The sequence below is a fragment of the Seriola dumerili genome, unplaced genomic scaffold (genome assembly GCF_002260705.1).
Source record: "Seriola dumerili isolate Sdu_G_001 unplaced genomic scaffold, Sdu_1.0 BDQW01000306.1, whole genome shotgun sequence".
Taxonomy (NCBI): Eukaryota; Metazoa; Chordata; class Actinopteri; order Carangiformes; family Carangidae; genus Seriola; species Seriola dumerili.
Genome location: NW_019174561.1, coordinates 1,336,499 through 1,346,406, shown reverse-complemented (window position 1 = coordinate 1,346,406; position 9,908 = coordinate 1,336,499).

Here is a 9,908-nt window from a genome sequence, read left to right as displayed (position 1 = left end):
GCCTACACCGGGCTACCTGACCGCAGCAGGCTCCTGGATACACTACGAAGTCACTGCTAACACAGTTAGCATTCATAATTCAGGTAAACTTTATATCTTAGTGTTAAAATAATCATCAGTAGCTAATTGCATACATTCCACATTTGGTAAATATCACATATATGAGGAGAAAGCTTGTAATATTAGCTGAAGTTACTGTGTGTAAGCTAAAACTGTGTGGTGTAACCGCTTGTATTAAAACCACAGATGAGGGAAAACATGTTATAACGTGTTTTAAAATGAGTTCTGCAAAGCGAGGTGACCGTCACCGACCTTAGTGTTAACAGGAGACAGCGGGGTTGTCAATGTCGGTAAGTCACGGTCACTAAAGTGATCCCGTTATTACAGTGAACTGTCGTGTCTGGACGAGCTGTTAAAGAGCAGAGCCACGGACGTGTGTGTCGTGTGTTTGTTCATATTAAGTTTGGTTCAGTGTTAGTCGGCTAGTTTTCAGCTCTAGTTCATTTCATTATTGATGACAGGAGTCAAAACATCTGTTGAATGATTCTGTCTCTGTCAGAATATAAGAACATCACTGAGAGCTGAGAACCATCATGACATGTGCACGCTGCACAATGACACCAAACTGAGTATTAGTTTCTATTCTATTGTTTATTCATGTAAAACAGTTCAGCAGACTGTTTATTACAACTGAGCTGAGGGAATAATGTATTTTCAGATATCTGTGATCATCTAATCAGATGCGTTTCTTGGTCTTTTTCTCTTACTCTACCAATATGATATTGATATGATTTCTCTCTATTATAAATGTTTTTTTCCATCCAGCCAAATCTGGATCTTTGGCGGACACCTACAACCTCTATGCAGCAAAAACAGATGACTCCACTGTAGCTGTGACAAAACTGTCAATAGTTTAAAACATTAGAGTTCATATTTCATATCACTCAGCCATTATAGTTAATATCAGTGTGCTGTTCCAACAGCATGCACTTATTTAGAGGGAAATTGTTACTGGAGCAAATAAATATGAACTGTCTCACACATTAGGACTCATGATAAATAATGATATACTTGTTACTAAAATTCTGTTGCTGTTGATTCAACTACTTCTTTTTAATTAAACAAACTTACATATGACAGAGGAAATTCAGCTTTAACTTCATCCACAACATATTTTTGATTTTTAAATATTACAGTTGATTGTAAATTGTACACTACAGTATTTAATCAATCCATTTATTAATTCTTTTATACATGTTTCCAGTGTTGCAAATTGTTTAAATTAATGTAGTTTATAATGATCAATAAAAGTTATTTATGAAGCTACTTTAACTTGTTGATGGTTTTTATAGAACACATCTGGTATGAATCTTCACAATAGTAACACGTACAAGCATTGTGTGACTATTTCTATATTATCTTTAATCAACAACATAAATACTAGAAATGTTTAAATGTTGTCCGACAACACTGACAATGAAGGATCAAGAAACATGCTGATGTTAATTGATAAATACTTTTACGTGTGGGTGTGGTGACGGTGCTAGAGATGATCCATCACTTAACCACAGTTTAATATTTATAAATTCTGATCTTAAAAGTGTTGCTACCATCACCTGTCAACAACAGCAGAAATGAAGTTGCAGGTAAGAAACTGAACCTGTGAATACTGAAGACAGAGAAGAGGTTTTCTACCATCATCATCATCACAGCACATTAGAGAACTAAGGATGTCCATGCAGTCTCCCTTCTCCACAACCAGATGAATGGAAACAAATGGGCTGCTCTGTACATGAGGTCCTCCTTCTGTTGGCACAGATCACTCAGTTTTCACAGTGTGGAAACCTTTCAAATGACAATAAAACACAAACACTTGAGTTAAGATGCTGTGGGTCACAGTTAATCACAAATATCGATCAGCTGTCAGGACAGGTGCATGAATGTCTGCTTCAGTTGAGGACTGGTTTGAGTATTAAATGAACAATCTTCTATGTGACAAATATTTGTCTACACATTTTGTAAACGTCACGGTCACGTGGAGAAACACAAACCAAACGTCGTTAGATTAATGTCGATTAAATTCACCTTTTTATTGGGCTTTAACTGAACATCTCCACGGGCTAACCCAGGTTGACACAGGTTATCAGCTAACGCTAGCACTAGCTGGCTAGCTTGGTTAGCAAGGTGCATCTTCACCTGAACTGTGATATTAACAGGGATGCTAATTTTGGCTACCAAAGAAACAGGCTTAAAACAAAATGTACTTACCAGAAAAAACTGAACCGCTGACTCCTCTGAGTGTCTTTGAGAACAGCTGAACGCAGAACAAGATATTTTCAGGCAAACAACATGTTGGCACTAACTTTGATGAAAACACAATTACAAGTCAAATGTCCGACACATTGCTCTGACGTCATATCCGGATTAACAGGCGGGTCCCCCTGTGTGTCAATGACGCGGTAGCCACGCCCTAAAGCCACTTTGCCTTAACGTCTATTTTCTTTTAAATAGGACCATAATTTTAAAAAATGAACATCATGTTGTTTTGAAGAAAACTTCAAACTAGAGATTCAGACCATAAACACATAACGAATCAAATCTGAAAGTACGTGTTGAGTGGGAGTGCTGCTGCTGGGTGTCTGTGCTCCTCACTGCTACTCGGTCTCCTGTTTCCTGGATCATTTTATATCTGATAAATTCTTATTTTTAGCGGATTTGAGTTGTAGGGTTTTAATGGAGAACTGGAATATTAGGAAAGGTCGGACGGAATCTGTTTGGTCACCTAAGAGAAGTTAAGTGAATTTATATCCTGCAAAAATATCAGGTAAGAAAACATTTACTCTGTTGTTTTGGTGACGCTGTTTGTGTTCATGTCGTTTATTTCTGATTAAATAATGCTATAGACGGATAAACCACTGTCATTAAGTATGTATGTTTATACTGCGTAATTAACTGTGTTAAAGTGAAAAGCTAACCGTGGTTAGCGCGCTAGCCATAACAGCATTTTTTTCAATGTAGAAGGAGCTAATTTTACGGTGTTGCTAGTATGTGTTAATGTTGTCACCTGGTTTAAAGCTTTAACCAACTGATACACACTTGTACACTTAGACAGAGAGGAGCCAGTTGTTTAAATTGACCAACAGAACCCTGGTCTTCCGTAAATGGCACAATATTTCTCCATTATCTTCAGGGCACATTGTCAGTATGCGTCTACACAGGTGGGTGCACAGCGTGTCTGTTTAACACAAGCAGAGTTGTGAAGATGAGCTTCAGGTGTTTGATGTTTAGTCCGGTGGAACATTAGAAAGCAGCCACAGAAGGTCAGAGCATTCTTTGTCAGTACAGATCATTTAAATAACATTTGTTTAAGCTTTATTAAAGTAATGGTAAACAAAAAATAAGTAAATCATGCTTTTTAAGGACTTTACAGTGAATCTTAGTGTCTCCTGTTATTTCTTTTCCCCCCAGATGCTCCAAGGATCCAGCTGATTACTGGCAGTTTGAAGGTGGATTTTTCTTCATCTGCTGCGTTGCACCGTCACTTCTGGTAAAGATTCATTGACCTTTGTGGTATGTTTAGATTTGACTTATTAATACACTGTATAGTTGGGATTCTTAAAAGATAGTATAATGTTTGTCCACATATGTTGTCAGAACTATATGGAGAATACTGTGGAAAACAAGATAAAATTGAATTGGAAGATACAAGCTAAAAAACAACAGACCACCCCCCCTCAGCTCCACAGCCCCCCCTCTTTCAGAGGTGACATCATCACCTCCTCATTATAGGAACCTTAACAGGCCAGATAGACCAATGGAGAAATGCCAGTTTTAGTTCTTCAGATCATCCCGGGGCTCTGAAGAACTATTTGTGAATAATTGGTTGATATTGTAAATTTACATCTGAATATATTAAATAAAAGTGTTATAAAGTCAATAGTGGTGCGTATGTTATTTGTTATTAAGTTTCCAACTCCACTTTAGTTGAAAGACTACATACAGAGACTTAACAGTTTAATTTGCATTTCTTCAGTATATTATATTTTATGAGAAATGTAAGAAAATTGATCTGAATCTGAATCAGTAAATATTGTATTTAGATTGTGCTTCTATAGGTTTTTAATATTACTTTACACTTAAAGATTCAATGTTAACACAAATACTGCAAGTTTACAATATAAAGCATGTGTTAATATTTAATTGATTGACACTTAATTTTATTATTAGGAAAAAGTTTCTGCAGAAACTTTAGTGGCATCACTGTATTGAAGGAGTTTGATCATTATAAATTAGGAGAAATCTGTAAAATAACAGTTTTTCACTGTAGAAATATTAATGAAACTTTCTGTAAATTTATTGTTTTTACATTTTATTTGAATTAGGATATTTATTTTAATTTTACAGTTTTTGTTTCGCAGCCGCTGCTGCCAGTCATTTGACCGTTTTTTTTACGCTTTCTTTTTTAACAGTGTACCACTCCACCACAGGAGCGGATTGATCAGAAGATTTCTGCTCAGTACAACACACCACCTGATCTACATCTTTATGAGAGGTCGCATCCTGGAACTACTTTGTCTCCAGGTGTGTGAACACAGCTGAGGTTGTCCACCAGCATCTAAACACACCGACGTGACTTTAGCAGGTAAGTTTACAGTTTAATTTGCTGCAGCTGAGAAGCTAATTAGCTAACGAGCCAGAAAACTGTCCCAGTTCAGGGGCCTCATCCTTTTGGGTTCGGGATTTTCTGTTTGCATCACCAGCTGTTCCCGCCCTTATCATTGCGTTCTAAAGCATGGCTCCTGTTGCCTAGCAACCTTGACAACATGTAAGTCTCTTGGTTTTAACAGCTGAGCTGTTGAACTCAGCTGAAACATAATACTGACATTATCAGTGTGATCCTCAGACTCTGTCACTGTTTACTGACATATTGTTTTCATTACCAGAGAAATGCATCTTGGGATATGTTGGACCATGAAGGCTCCATCTGTTGGAGCCTTCATGGTCCAAGAGATGAAGCAGAACGAAATTGCATTACTCCTAGCTCAATGTTCAGTCATATAAAAAAATGTATTAATATAAATAAACAAACATAAATAGACATAATGGACGTAAAAGACGAGCTGGACATAACAGAAACACTTCTTCAGATTAGATTGTACATTTACTGCAAATCGCACATTGTCACTGAGAGCTGTACAGGGCGCCGCCATCTATTCAGTTTCAGATTTGTTTTCTCGTAGAAAAACAGAGAAGGTGATTGACAGAGCAGACGTAGCAGATAAACAAAAACATAATATTTGACTTCAGTTGGACTTTAACACAAATCTACAGACACAGAAAGACAAGTAGAGACGTGGAGACAGTCAAAACGTCAGTGACTCAAACACAGAGAAAACAGAGACACAGATAGAAACAAAGATTAACAGACAGGAAGTCAGATCAGACAGATAACACAGGGACACAGGGACTGACCGGCAGGTAGACAAATAAAGTGATGAGGACACAGGAGCAGGTAGAGACAGCTGATGGTAGCAGCAGGGAGACAGAGACAGACAGGGTCTGACAGATGGAGGAGGGAGAGACAGGCAGCGACATGAAAGAGGCGGAGACAGAGGCTGAGGCAGGTACTTGTACTAAAAGGTCAGTGCTCCTGTGATAAGGCGCTTGGACAGCATGCTCACAGCGAGCGCTTGTCAACACAATGGCAGTGCACTTCACTGGCCACAGTACACTCAGCAGAGCGGACGAGGACGGAGGCCGGGAGAAGACGTCGGCAGGACGCTGAGTTAACGAAACACAATGTGACGTCTGTGATATCAGAAGGGCAGACAGGAAAACTCTTTACCGTCCCACGGCCGAGAGAGGTCTTGATGAACCTGCTCAGGAGCGATAACGATGTTACAGGATTCATTCTGATACTTTACACTTGTTTTCTGTTTCTGCCGGAGGGAGGACAGGCGTACGGTGCTTCAGCGGTGAAGTGTCCTCTCAGGAAGAACAAGTGTGAGACTAAAACAACTAAAGATTTAACTAAAAAGAAAAAAGAACAACAACAATAGTAAAAGCTTGACACGATTTGAAGCCGACTAATTATGTTTCTGGGAAAAACTAATCATGTTTAATCAATAACGTGACAGTGCAGTGGTTTCAGTAAACCCTGAGACAATTCCTGGACCAGTCTCTCTTCATATGTCAACGCTTGTGTCCACTTTAACATATCACAACTACTGGGGGACCATGAAAAGTTTGTTCAGACATTCATGGTTCCCAGAGGATGAACCGTTCTGACTCTGGCGCCACCTGCAGGTCAAAGGTTTTGACTGTGAAATATTTCAACATCTTAGTGATCGATTGGAACAGTTTTGTCCAGCGACATTCATGGTTCCCAGAGGATGAACCATGCAGACTGACCATGTGATTTTCATATATCTCCACCACGACACTGACAACTTTATGCCTGTGCACCGGCGACAGTCAGAGCGGCAGCCATTTTGTTTTCAGGTTGTCCGTCCGGCTCATTCTCGTGGACACGATATCTGAGAAGCACCTTGAGGGAACTTCTTCAAATTTCGCACGGACGTTCACTTTGAATCAAGGATGAACTGATTAGATTTTGGTGGTCAAAGGTCAAAGGTCAAGATCACGGTGACCTCACAAAACATGAATTTGGCCTTGTGAACATGATATCTCGCCTTCACATTCTTGTTATTTATTACTTTACCGAACAAAATAACTGGGTATGCACACAGGAACTCCAGCCATGTAACTGCTGCACATCCAGAAGCTTTAGGGTCATACCTCTAATCATTATCACATGATAAAAAATTTACCTCTCACACTGTCGGTCCTCGCTCAGAAGCATTTTATGTTGTGAGGAAAATCTACTGAAGCTGCTTCAGGAAGAGGACGCTGGTCCTCAACCTGAGCTGAGGTTTAAGTTTGTGGACAGACAGAGACATCACTTCTGACATTAAGGACATTACTACAAATGATCTCCACTGCACTGACTATACTGAATATATAATTCACTCTGAGCCAAGAGCTTATTTTCTTCTATAATCAGCGTGTTTACAGGAGCTGCTCATGGAGACGTGGATGAAAAGATCAGAGTTGCCAGATCTGACATTTTCATGAGAGTGCTGTGATGTATTTCGACCACGTTGTTCTCTGACCAATCATTTGTCTGACTGAACCCTGCTGCTGTATGCATAATGTTTGTGTGTGTGTGTGTGTGTGTGTATTTTGTTTGTATATCTGTGTGTTGTGCCCCTTTTATATGTTTCACCACATTTGTTCACATGTGTGTATTTCTTTAACGGTGTGTGGTCTTGGGTGTGTGTGTGTGTGTGTGTGTGTGTGTGTGTGTGTGTGTGTGTGTGTGTGTGTGTGTGCATGTCCCCTATGGCTTAAGAAGCAGGGAGATGAATGGAGGCCTGTGAAGCACTGCTGATTACACGCCCATCTCCTCCCCCCTTCACAGAAAACAAGAGAACAGGAGGAGAGCGTGCAGAGCAGAGAAGAGAAGGAAAGACGAGGTGAGAAAGATGGAGGAATAAAAGAAATTAAGAACTAGAGAATGTCGTTTCTGAAGAGATCACGTGACTGCTGCTTCAGGACGAGCTGAAGCTGAACCGTGTTGCTGGCTTGAATCTTCACACTGTGAATCCCAATTCACTCCTTCAACTTAAAGGTTTATTGGAAACAGCTGCACACAGAACATTTAATTACATACAATCACATGAAAGTCATGGGGTCACCTGACACAAAATAACCGACTGACATCATGTGACGTGGCTCAGAGTCCAGATCTTTGGTTTAGGACAGAATGACTGAATAATTACTGTGACCTGGAGGATAATAAACAGATAAACTCTATATTGATGTTAAAACGTATCAGCAACTGTTTTGATGTCTCACTGCTCATGACTGACTCCAGTGTTTGTAACATTAGATCATATGTGACATTTTATATTGGTCATGAAACGACAAGCTAACACTGGAGATGAAAGGGCGCGCTATCAGCTAGCTAACATTAGCTAGCTAAACTGTAACTTAAGGCTAAAGTTAAAACCAACATTAACATAAATGTGCTAAAGCTAACATTAGTGTTCATCTGTAGATACTTGACACAATCTAATTCAGAAACTCTGAAGGTAAGAAAGTAAAATGTATTAAACAAGCTAGATAGTTAGCTAATGCTACTTACATTTACCTACAGTGTCTGTGACGGACGGGAGCAGAGACTTGAGGGCGGAGCCACTGATGTTTTTTTTTACACCCATCACTTGTTTAGAAAAGTTTCCATTTTAAGAAATGTAATAATCCACAGAGACACAAGCCACATGTTTGCTACGCATCAGGTCGTCCCCATGAGGCTCTGCCTCCTAAATGAAGCATAATATCCACAGGCAGCCATTCAACTCACACAACTCTCCTGCTGTCTACATGTTGTGAACGTATTAATATAGAACGCCTTCAGAGTTCAGTCAATCTGGTAACCGGAGGTTTAATCCTACAGTAAACTCACAGCCAAATAAACCCTCATTGTTTTCATAAGGAAGTCTGTAAATAGTAATTGAAACCACAATCGGATTTCACACTGCATATGGCAGGAGTAGTTTTTCACACTCCAGCAGGACAGGAGTAAAAGGAGTTGGAGGTGTGCAGCCTGTCTGACAGCTCACTGTGGTCTCCACTACTCCCTGAACACTGATCCACTGTCAACAACACCAGGTCAAAACAAAACCCGGAGTGGTTCTGGACCTAGAGGTCAATGTGTGAAATTGAGGACGTATTCAAAACTGTTGTGAAACCACAACAACCGCATTCGACAGTCAGAGCGGCAGCCATTTTGTTTTCAGGTTGTCTGTACGTCTGTCCCATCCTCGTGGACACGATATCTCAGTAACAGCTTGACGGAACTTAAGTAAATTTGTCACAAACATTCACTTGGACTCAAGGATGAACTCATTAGATTTTGGTGAAGAAATTCCCTCCGGGTGTTGCGGATGTATTGCGTTCATTAGGCCAAAACCGCATTTTGTGAGGTTACATTTGACTTTTGAATGTTTGTGCCAGATTTGAAGAAGTTCTGTCAAGGCGTCACCGAGACATCGTGTCCACGAGAATGTGACGTTCATGCAGACGGACAACCTGAAAACAATATGGCAGCTGCCTGACTGTCGCCGGCGCGGAGGAATAATAAGGGCTGTAACTGGTTTAAATTTGATACAGTCTGGCTTTTAAACAAGCTACCGTAGAGTCATACACCTGAAGTTATAACCAGAGACACATCCACACAGTGGAGCAGCTATAAAGGTGTGTGTGTGGGCTACATTCACATTTGAAGCTGTGTCTTTGAGGCTTTGGAGAAATTCGATGATGTTTCATTTTATATCCGTTTCCTCTTCACAAAATCTAACAACAAGAAAATATGAAGAGAGGTGTTTGCCAGCATCTGAACTCGTCTGTAATTAATGTGTTCCTGATGGTCTTTGGTTGGTGGGGAGAGAGAGAGAGAGAGAGAGAGAGAGAGAGAGACAGAGAGAGAGACTGTAAACTTGTCCTGCTCTGCATCGAATCCACTGTCCTCAAGCCACACCCATATTCCCTCATCCATGTTTTGATTGGTCGGGCTGCCAGCAACAGTCTGCTCTCCATCCCCTCTGTGCTCCCTCCTCCCTCCCTCTCTCTCTCCCTCTCCTTTCCCCTCCCTTTCACCCCGCTCTCTCTCTCTCTCTCTCTCTCTCTCTCTCTCTCTCTCCATGCAGCTCGCCAGTGAATGAGTCCAGTCAGACACAAGCTGTTAAACAGTACAGCCCCCCTCTCTCTCTCTCTCTCTCTCTCTCTCTCTCTTCCTCTCTCATCATCATCTCTCGCTCTCTCTCTCTGTCCTTTCCCGTCTCAGG